Source organism: Dermacentor silvarum, chromosome 1 (assembly GCF_013339745.2).
Source record: "Dermacentor silvarum isolate Dsil-2018 chromosome 1, BIME_Dsil_1.4, whole genome shotgun sequence".
In the NCBI taxonomy this organism is placed as follows: Eukaryota; Metazoa; Arthropoda; class Arachnida; order Ixodida; family Ixodidae; genus Dermacentor; species Dermacentor silvarum.
This window is the reverse complement of record NC_051154.1, coordinates 363,991,583-364,003,339: the sequence shown is the minus strand read 5'-3', so window position 1 is coordinate 364,003,339 and position 11,757 is coordinate 363,991,583. Positions and strand designations below refer to the sequence as shown.

The window sequence follows — 11,757 nt, the reverse complement described above, 5'->3', positions numbered from 1 at the left end:
ATGGGATTTATCGTGCTACCCCTGGTCCGTATACTTTTGCTCACGGGTGTACATGGGCTATACGAGAAACACACATGGAACCAGCAGTTACCTCAAAGTAGCAGCTATAGATGCTTTCGCATTCGCTGCTGGCCACTCAATCACTCAAGTGTGTTCAGTGTGTGTGTACTTGTACTTAAGCACACTTTTTATTGGATGTATTTGAAAAATTTAATGTGGTCTTCTCAAAAATTTTAGAATGTTTGGATTCTGAGGCATGCAAAGGTAAATATCTGTATTCCATTCTTGTTCAAGGTGAAAGCTCATACAAAAGCTTAGAGATATTCAGTGCCCCTGACTTTCCCTCAGAACATATGTAGTCTGTTATTGACATTCGAGCAGCTTTTCTACCGCAAGGGAATAAGCTTCCCCTGTTTTCAGCATTGGCTTAACGCTGGCAATTCAGGGAGGCATAATTTTTTGCTAAAAAAATCGTTTCGGGAATTCCAGATTAGATTGTGTCTTGACGCTTTCCTTGAACTTTGTTATTTTGGTCAAATAATCTAGTTTGAAATGGCTCCAATTAGCATGCTTTAACATTGGCCTATGGCGAGCCGTCAGCTTCTCGACGACGACGACGATGTTGCACCTCGGCTGCTCCGCACGTTCGAGCTGAGCGCGAGAGTAGAACGGCGACAAGACGGCAAGAACGGCGGCAAGAGCAACAGCGTCTGTGATAGTGCATAAATAAATGTGGGCAACCAAACGCCATCACTTCCTCCCACAAGTGGTGAGCCAGACGCTGACGGCTCGCCATAGGCCTAATATAGCTTTAGTGCATGACTAGCTTAACAAACTGGGATGCTGGCTTTCATTTCCAGGAACGGAACCATAGCACCTGCTCCAGTTGCATATGTTTTTGGTCATCTGGGTTTTCAGCCTCACTTTTAAGATAATGTGCTGAAGCAGGAGAAGCACACGCATGCTATTAGCGGATAGTTTCGATAGCTTCTTACTTTACACTTGCCACTACGAATAAAAAAAGTTAGCATTCGATTTTGTTAATAAACAAACAAGCGCACTTCTAACAAGGTATTTAATAAGAGCCTTGGGGCTAGGCGGCTGCGCTACGTACTGCAGCACGTTAACTTAAGCTTCTTGATACAGATTCACAGCACACTAACCCCGCGAGAAACAGGACGCGAAAGTAGACGACACCCATGTCTGTCAGAATGATAGGACACTACGTACACAAGTAACTGCAGCTCCTAAAAAAATCTGGTGTCGGCTTTTGCGCCTATCGAAATATTCAGGGAGCACTGGTATGAATAATTACAGCACACGCGCCGAGACGGACGAACCAGGCTGGCGCAAAGATTAAAGTTCGCAACACAAATTCCATCGCACGTTCAGTAATTACACACACATCATTTGCGGCTTCCTTCAGGGGCAGACGTGAGTTTTGGGTTGTTGCTTGCTACTAAACTTGGTGCAAGAATATTGCTAGGAGCAGGAACCACTCATGCGCAATTACGAGCAATACACACACATCCTTTCTTCAGAAGCTGACGTTAAGCACGGCTAGAGCGAAGGTCTCTGCATTGACATGACGACTTCGCTGCAGCCGAATTCCGAATACCGCATATGTGATGACAACAGCTATATGGGTTTGTTGATAGGTCCTCTTGTAATTTGTTGTATCGCAGGAAGAACAACACGGGCATACAAGACACACGAGACAGCACACAGCACTGAACGACCAGCCGCGAACAGCTGTTAATTTTACGTCCGCCATGTCTCCTCATATTGAACTTCATAAGCCGCTGTTGCGCTCTCCAAAACAAATTAAACTTTGAAGCGTTTTTAAAACACAAAACACGCGTTTTATCTTATCCTATTAAGGACTGTTCAACAATTTTGTAACGCACAGGTGTTTACAGTACATTTGAAAAATTTACGAGTTATGCCACAAAATTTGGCAGCAACCCTGGGCGTCGCATCAGTCGCACTGTTGAATTGGCGATCATGTGAATTAAGCCCTCAAAAATCGCATTGCGACGCGTGTGATCGCACCGATTTTTGTAGCGTGAGCTACACTGGCCAAGGTTGAGCAGTTTCGCGTGACTTCTGGAGAGCCGTGCTACGCTTGCGCGAGGAGCAGTGACGTCATACGGCGCGCAGCTCGCGCGCCGGGCGTTTCCCGGCGTTAGCGCTTGGGAGTTTGATCGTTTGCGATGGACGCTTGCCAGTGTGATGTAGCCATGCTGAAGGAAACCGAAATTGCTTGTCGGCGGCGCACAAGAGCGGAGAAGCTTAACTCATCGTATCCCGAAGTAGTTGCCTGGCAATTAGCGGTTGAGTGCAGGAAGAAGGAACAAAGGAAGGCTAAACGTGCTGCGCAGACACCGGCGGAACTAGAGGAACGTGTTGCAAAGCGGCGCACCAGGAGGCTGAGCGACGTGCCCGACCATCTCAGCAGCAGCAACAACAAGACGCCGTCGATGACGTCAAGGCTTGCCGATTGACTGACTATACGGTGAAAGTTAGCGAAAGCACCAGTGCGACTCGGACGTTAGAGACAGACTTCGTAAACTATCCGTTCGAACATGTGTGCGACGTGTGTGAAAGACTTTGGCACATGAAAGACTTGACGCCGGTAAGTAGTGCCACGAATGATACCCTGAGTTTAGCGACGCCGCCTGAGTGGGGTGAAACTCTGGCGCGGGTTTGTATAACATGCAATAACTTTCTCGTTAAGCAGAAGATCCCACTGTTTAGCGGTACCAATGGGTATCGTTACCCGCCCATGCCACCAGGTCTACCGGTGCTGAACGACTTAGCTCACGGTACGTATATCCTGGCATAGCCGAGCTAAGCCACTCCTAATTTTTTTTCGCTCCAGTCCCAGCATGTGCAACAGCCTTAAAGTCCATGGGCGATAAAATCGTCGCCGCACGCCTTACGCTGTATGTACGAGTTAAACCACGCGTCAGTGAGCCGGTAATCACGGCTCGCGCACACAAGGGCGGGAAGCCGGAAGGAATCACGCAGTCTTCCAGCAACGCACAACGCTCCAGAGGGAGGGTATCAGAAGTAGAGAGTTGGAGGGGCGCGCCTTACTGCGGCCGCGCGCTCCCGCCTGGCCGGAAGTCTCCGGGAGGAGGGTGGGCAGGTGGAGGGGCCGAGCTTTACTGCGGTCGCGTGGCACCGCCGGGTTGGCAGGCCCCGTGGGGAGGGTGGGTTGGGCGCCGTGATCGCCCGCCCGCACGGCTATATCTTGAAATGCATCTGCGGCGGGGGAAGAGTCCACACTCCCTGTGTTTTCTCGGCTAAGATCGCGTTGATGTGAGGACTCGGCAGGAAGCTCAATTCGCTCGCTGCTGCTGCTCTGCGCTGACTCAGATCAGCGTTTTCACAGCGAGTTCCCACGGTCATCGAGTGAGATGCGTTCATGTTTGATTGTGTGCGCGTGACACCATACTTGTTAATTTAGTTTATACGGCCGATAAAACTACTATCCTTCATTTGTATAGCTGTCCACTAATTTGCTATCGCATTCGATGCTTCGCCTTTCGGGCGACAGTGAGACTTTTTAATTCTAAATTCTGTTCATAAGCATTTTCTTCTACCGCTTCCTCGTCCCTCGGGATAGCCGTGGTCGTACAGTGGTTAGTACCTTGCGTTGTGGCCGCAATAACCCAGGTTCGATTCCTGGTCACGGCAATATTTTTTATTTTTATTTTATTTTTCGCTCCTAATAGAATTTGATTGCCACCATCCACGCCGAGGGTTCTTGAAGAGCCCAGTAGCAAAAAAAAAGTGTATGGTAATATAATGCTACTGCATGGCATTTATATAGGCAGCGTTTTCGCTGAGTTTCAAAGTTATTTTCTACGTGATAAATAGGTAATGTTGTATGCCCACTAATAGCGCTCTGCTTCTTTTATAATTATTTTTGTGTGTTTACCTTCTTTCAGGGAGACTTGTGCGGCAGCTGTCCGCGTCTCTAGTCGTCGCCGTGGTGCACGCGGCGTCGACGTCGCGTGTCTGTGCAGTGTCAACATGCTGTTTCATCTGAAGGTCCCTCACTGATCCTCGTAAGAAGCGTGCATGCGTGGCATGATATTGGTTCGATTCAAACTGCGGCAGAGAAGAAGGGCCGTGGCTTCAGCCGAAGCGGAGTCTCTCCCTGGCTCTCATGGAATATTACGAGAAATCTCTCATCGGCGCTAGCAAAAAAAAGGAGGAAAAGAAAAGAAGTAACCACAAAAAAATCATCCTTACGCTGTAGCACGGTTCGTTGGAGCGGAACCCAAGGAATCGTCTTAGCGCACGTATTATTGGTAAATGCTGTCGGTCTGTTCCTAAAATATAAGTGCTGATTACTGGGCTTACGGTATCAACAGAACCGGGCTGCCGTGAGCAATGGGTAATATAAGAAAGGGACCCGAAAGCACACTGGCATCGGGGCTATTCCCTTCACTTTGGCAGCCATACTACTTTATTTGGCACACTAACATTAGAAAAAGAAAAAAATGCTGGCTCTCTCGTAATTTAGAGTAGATTTAAGTATGAAATGGCTACCATATGGCGTCTTTTGTTGCCTGCGGTGCCGCCCCCTTTAACCATGTTTTTTGTAGCAAAAGTTCAATGCGCTCAGCGTCAGCCGCCACTTCTCGCAACGAAGTGGTCGGCTGCAAATGTGTGGCCTTAGTTCCTTTTTATCTGCCCTTTGAATGTCTCTATTGGAAATGACAAATACAACTTCAGCGTACTAGAAGTTACACCTTGAGTGATATTGTGAAGAAACATTAGAAAGAACTAGGAAGCAATATTTTTGTAACTTGTTTGGAGAGCAACTAGGGTATGTAATGTGACCCTGTACGAAAGGTTGGGGGCTGGATACCGCATTTTGTTAAAATTTGACTGTTTGCCCGGATGATCTCGTTTTGTTCTCGCAACTTGCCGGCATGTTTTCTTTTTGAGTGCCTTGATAACGGCTGTGGCTTTTGGCTCAAGGTCATTTGAAGGTCGCCGACAACGGGAGCTAAAAGCATTTGATGCTTAAAAACAGCAACAAATGTCCATGTTTATTCAAAAAAGGATTCCGTATTGTTTTCTATTTCAAGACTTTGCATTATTCTATTGCCATTCACAACCGATCAACATTCGGGATACTTTATAGTTATTTAACAGCAGAGCGGCAGAATGTTCCAAGAAGCAGCTATAGTACATGTGGCACACAATACATAAGAGGAGAACCTGATGTGTCTGATTTCTTATATCTTGACATGATTATCGCGGGTTGGAACTGTGTGCCACAGTTGTTTAGCTCTGAAAGAGAGCCAAGAGCGCCTATGATCAAAAGGAGTCTGGCTCTGGGGCAGAACTATATATGCTCTTGGAGCAAGGCGGATTCTCTCACGACAAGCAACTCGGCATAAACTAGAGCGCCGCTGCGCCTGTCGCCGTCAAATATTAACTTCGAGGTCGCGGGATCGAATCCCGGCCACGGCGGCCGCATTTCGATGGGGGCGAAATGCGAAAACACCCGTGTACTTATGTTTAGGTGCACGTTAAAGAACACCAGGTGGTCCATATTTCCGGAGTCCCCCACTACGGCGTGCTTCATAATCAGATGGTTGATTATGATCATAATCATTTGATTATGATCATAATCATTTTGGCACGTAAAACACCATAATTTCAATTTTCAAATAATAACTTCACTTGAGAGCTGCGCAACTAGCCTTTTGCATCTAAGAAGAGGGCAAGCTGGAAATTTGGCGCCTTTGCATAAAATCTTTTTTACGTTGTCGGTGCGAGAACATTTGCCTTAAAAGAGGATTCAGTAGTTCGCGAGATCTGTAGTCACCCCTTTCTTTTACGATCCTCAAGCAGAGATAGTCAATTAAAACATACCAGTGGAAGACGGTGCAAGAAATTGTCATCGTAACCAATGAAACTTTCCACGAATATTTCATGACCATGCTTTCATTGAGCTAAAGGCGAATCACTACAAAAGCTTAGCGACGATTACATACGTATGCTGCTTCTTTAGGGTGTGCATTTATCCGCCATCACCCCAGCCGATAGCCGCACCGTTCTTATAGGCGTGGTACTTGGAGGCTATGCATTCGAAAATATCGAACGATTATGCTTGCAGATCGTTAATATGGCGTCAATAATTTTGTCTTCCATGTAAAAGAGTGAACAGAACGCAGCTCGACCTCAAAATTAGCCTTAGCAGAACATGGATCGTCATCAAAGCTAAACCAGTAACAATAGCCTCATAGAGTGTCTTTTAGAAAGAAATCAACGAAAAATTGTTCCGGAAACAAATAGCAGAATGATAAAAAGTATTAAGCTTGCTTGTATATAATGTTCTCTATGCCACACATGCACACTTTACGCAAAACAAGTGTAATCATTCATGACCAGCGTCTGATACAAAAACAAATGTCGAAGTTTCACCCGAAAGGCGAACCATCAATTGCGAAATCAAATTAGTAGAGAGCTATATGGAGTAAGGTTAGTAATTTTATGAGCTGTATTAACCTGGACGTGCAGCAGCACCCGCAACGCTTAGAACTGTTGTCGACGCCGTCGGCGTTTTGCCCGCATTCGCACCGAACGCCCGCGGCGTTGGTGTCTGTCGCCGGTGCCTCTGGGGGCGACTCGGAGGTTTTCGACGAGATCAGAACGGGACACTCGTCGAGCAGGGTCGGAGGTCTTTACCGCATTCTCGCCACGCAACGTTTTTATATAGATACGCATTTGGTGCCGCAGCTAAACGTCGCCTCCCCTCCCTCCCGTCCCCACACGGCCTTTCGCGCGACGGAAGTCGCGTTTGCTCTTCGCCGTGCGCTCGCTCCCCGTGAAAGCGCGCGTGGCTCGCGCGCTTTCACTCGCACATACAGCAGACGGCGCGCGGTGACGATTTTATCGCCGTTAAATTTTATACGGAATCTCGTGGCGACGACGACGCCGACGGAAATAATCCATTTGGAGTGTTCATAAAATTGCCATCGCAATAAAATCTTCGAATATTCATCTGCCGGAGGCACGGGCAACTACGTACTTTATTTCAGCAAAGCGCCCACGTCGTCTTGACCGAACGGCGCCAGTGAGGTCATCTTGCCTGCGTAGGATGTACACATCAAATGGCCATGCGGCCAGGCACGTGTATAATTTCAACCTAGGCCCCGCAGGTTTTGACAGGCTTTTCATGCCGCCAGGCTCCTTTCCCTGACCGTTTAGTCCTAAATAATGCCCAATATCAGGGCTGGTCATGATGCATCATACCATTCTGCAAAAGTAGCAGACGCTGCTAAAGGGAGGAAGTCTTTTCACCACGCCAAGAGGCACGAAGTCTATCAAGGGTTCTAACAAGTGGGATATTTTCGAGGGGAATGTGGGTGACATCAGCCGGCGCGAAATATTCCCCTAGCCATCCCCCGCTCACACGGGCGAGGCAACCGTGGAGAGAAATCAGTGTTAGCAGTCCGTTCTGGCGCATTCTACTCTCGACAGCACTCTTCATTTTTTTTATATTAACTTTGTTGTACGCTTCAGATATAGTGCCCCAAAACAACGGGAATTGTTCAAAAAAATTGGTGAAAAAATGTTTTTGCCTCATTCCAAGCACTTTGCGGTAAGTATAGACTATGTCGCTACACTTGGGAACCCTGTAATAAAAAGAAATGCATCACCGACAATGTAATCAAACCTCCGCTTTCGAGCGCAGCCGTCCACTACAATCACTAGGGCACTATCGCACACATGCGCCTCTCGTGTCAAAGCCGACAAGCACTTTAAGACATTTGGTGCGTGTATCACGTGCCAGTTTTTCATGTTCTTGTGACTCGACAGCTCGCGCTTTGAGACGCCGTGTTCGAATGCGCCCGCCGTATCCGGATCGGCCTTTAATTCCCCAGTACCTTCCTCGTTGCAGCTAACGCTACGTAGACGCGTTGAGATGCTGAAGCAACTTCATGATCGGCCCTGGTAGAATAGGCTTTGACGCTTCACCGCCTGAGTGCGAATGCCTTGGTGGTTGACATAGCCATAGCCATAGGTACGTACTTGACGTTTGTAGGCAACTGACATGACATAACCATAGGTACGTACTTTTTTATAACACGTAGCGTCGCTGATGACGTCGCAATCCGTGTTTCTCTCGCGTACGCCCTCGTCCAGTACCTGTGTAGAACACAACAATCGGAGTGCCGTAAGTTCGACTCGAGCGGCCCGAGTAGTAATCCTACCGTCGGCGTTACACGATCGTCGTCACCGTCCTCTTGCTGCTCTCGTCACGCTCGCATCGGACACAGATTTTCGTCTCACTCAAACGAGCAGGTCCACCTGGTAACGCATTGCGTAATACCAAACGATGCTGGATAGCCAGCTAGCAGCCAAATTCCTCGCATAGCCTCGATCCCCACAGTGCGTGAGATTCATTTGTTCTAAAGAAGCGACCTTTGAAAACTGTGTTAACCCGAATTTCATAGATTAGGATAAAAGAAATCTGTGACGGGAAAAAGTAGTCCATATGTTATAAGCATTACAAACTCGTTCAACTTTTTCAAAAAATGCACTGTAAAATCGCACGTAATAGGCTTGAGAACGTGCGCAGGTTTTATAAAGTCTCGACACTTTGTGCCAGCCGCAAAGAGATGTCTTACTTTACTGTTGATTCAGACACAACATAACTAATGTACGTGTGGGTGTTACTTTCCCTTTCGATATGGCAACGGCACTGATTGCCATAAACGTGCGTAATCCTATTACGCGCTTTCTACGTTAATATAGTCATAGAGAAACTAATTCAACAGAGCGGACACTTCCATAGAGCTCAAGGCACAGTGGTAAAATAGGAGATGTAGCCAAACGAGCACCGCAAGCGCGTCGCCGCACGTCTAGAGTTTCTACAGCCGTCGCCAGGTGGCGAAAGTTTTTTTTTTTTTTCAAGGACGCGCATCGTAAGCTTTAGCTGTGCGGTAAAAGGTCGGTTATTATAGCAATTTTCATAACTTTAACACGTTGTTTGTAGATTTGATATCTTGTACAGGCTGTTTGCCGGACTTGCCCACAAAAATAAGGGTACCAGGCTCTATGAACCTTAAAAACTTCTAATCGGGAAAGAAGCGGGAAAGAAGCACGGCAGTCTTCCAGTCACGCACAAGGCGTTGTGCGGGACTAGAATAGACGAGGCAACCTAAAGTTTGCCCGTGCGGCACTAGCGCCTATACTCCCCTGGCGGAAAGATGAAAGTGTCGAAGGTCGCCGCTAGGCCAGCGCGTGCCCGTGTTCTCTACGGCACGAGTGATCGCGTGCGTTTTTTCATCAGGCAGGCAACCTCATCAAGCAGGAAAGGTGGCACGCAATACTGCTGTGTTGTTGATTGCCACAAGAGCCTCGAAAGGTCGAAAGCCGCCCGTGAAGTCCTGCAGAATTCCGGGGAGTTGGTTCGAGAAGGACAGACGACAAGCGTGGATAACGGCGGTGCGCCGAGTCAAGTAAGTGACGTACTTTCGCATTCGCGTGTAATATCACGGCCGCTCGATAAAAACGCAATAGTAATGTGCTTGTATTTAGCGCATGGCCGTTTCTTTAGACGGGTCGCGTAGTTGAATCGTAGAGTGACATCCGCCGTGTTAGCTTAGCGGTAAATGCATACGTGTAGCGCCGCTAAGCTCGCCTACGCGAGCTCGATTCCCGGCCACGGCGGCCGCATTTCGATGGGGGCGAAATGCAAGAATGCAGTTCTTACCATGTACTTAAATTTTTGTGCACGTAAAGAACCCCCGGTGGTCAAATTTATTCTTGAGACCCTCCATTACAGTGTGCCTCATAATGATTCGTGCTTCTGGCACGTAAAACCCGCGAATATAATTGATTGTACAGTTGGTTCACTCACGATCGGCAAAGAGGAGCTCAAGATAATTATATCCTCTTTCCAAACGCTGCAACTTAAATTCGTAGGTGTGCAGGAAACTAAAGGGGCCGCACGTTATTAGTCTTTTGTGTGGTGGCAATCCGTATTTAATGTAAGCTGTGGTCATCGCATGCGTTTGTAAGCGGCACATTGCAAAGGAGCGGCCCGAGACGTTTGTTGCTTGGCCAAGCTTTCTAGGTTCACAATATCCAAGCATGTTTTAAAGTAATTGCCACCTTGCACATTCTTCCTGCTTCAGTCTTCCTGCCAAGAATCTTCGTTGCGTGCAGTAGCCGGCCATCGGTGTGAGCTTACTTTAGCTGCGGCGGGGCTATTCGCCCGACGAGAAACTAGATTTGCTTTGATGAGCATGTATCTCTAATTCTTGCGCTCGTACTGCTGGTCCCAAGGTAATCGCTGGTTACCGTGATCTGGGTTCATTTAGCGGAGCAGTTTGTACGAGTGATTTCTCGTGACCAGTGAAAAGATACCTTGCTCAATGATGCAATGAGTTGCCATGACTCTAACATCTGCTTTGAATAAGGCATGACATACATTAAATATTTTACAGCATGATATAAGGCATTATGCACATATGTAGTACTTACATCGTTAATTAATTTTATTGGCTTATTGGTGCCTAATGCATGTGTTATTTCTGTTCCGACAGTGCTGATGCCACTTCCTGGGAGTAAAATTGAGAGCAGCCGTGTCTGCGCGCCCAGCGACCAACGAAACCAACCGCAATGGTCACCGTCTCTGCACATCTCTGCAAGCATGCATGACCGCTTTGTGAATGCATTATAGAGAAATAAAAGTGTCTAAATTGCTGAACTCGGTGTGTACCTCTAACTCGATATCGTATACAATCTTGCTGGACACCTCCGACACCCACTTGGCTTTTTCACTGTCACATCGCCACTCACAATTTGTTCAACACAACACACGTGTGGAAGCAAACGCTGCCCTTTCTTGGGGTTGCCGCCACGAAAAAAGCTGTCGGCCTCGGCAACCTTCTTGAAACCGCATTGCAGTCTTTGCGTCAGTGTTCAATAAGCACGCGATCTGCCGCCGTCGAAAACGAAGCGCCGTGAGCACGAGCAGCGAAGGAAAGCGCGGGCGAAACAATATAAACAAAGCGAAGACTGGACCATGGCGCGACCGCGCTGCTTGAAATTTCCAGATTGGGGGCGCTGGCAGGAGGCGCAGCAGCACCTTGACTGCAGCGCAGTGACTGGTAGCGAATACTAGAGAGGTGGAGGGGCGCGCTTTACTGCGGCCGCGCGGTCCCGCCGGGATGGCAGGCTCCGGGGGGAGGGGGGCGGGTGAGTTGTGCGCCGCGATCGGCCGCCCGGGCGGCTGTATCTTGAAATGCATCTGTGGCGGGGGAAGAGTACACCCTCCCTGTGTTTTCACGGCTAAGATCGCGTTGATGCGAGAACTCGGTACGAAGCTCAATTCGCTGGTTGCTGCTGCTGCGTTGACTCACTCCAGCGTTTTCACAGCGAGTTCCCCTTATGAAAAAATTTAATGTATTTCTACAGAGAGGCTGATGTCTTTATGCGACAGAATCATTTGAGTGGCTAATGACTGTTTAATGCGCTTTCTGATGTATTCCTAATGTGAGTCTATTACAAATTGGCCACCGTATTTCTATAGAGTACCTGATGCATGAGTTTCTGATGTGCACCTGACGCATAAGTTTCTGATGTGCACCTGACGCATGAGTTTCTGATGTGCGTCTGATGTACGAGTTTCTGATGTGCACCTGACGCATGAGCTTCTGATGCGTTTCCTAATGACATGCAATTGAACGTTAACATTAGGTTTACATTAAAGGC

The 11,757-nt window shown here is 47.9% G+C and overlaps 1 non-coding gene across 1 annotated transcript; it reads left to right on the top strand.

Annotated features, from left to right (window-relative positions):
- The first annotated feature begins 3,630 nt into the window (after positions 1-3,630).
- On the top strand, positions 3,631-3,702 carry Trnah-gug (transfer RNA histidin (anticodon GUG)). Its single transcript has one exon. It is a non-coding gene; the product is annotated as a tRNA-His (tRNA).
- Positions 3,703-11,757: the final 8,055 nt, after the last annotated feature.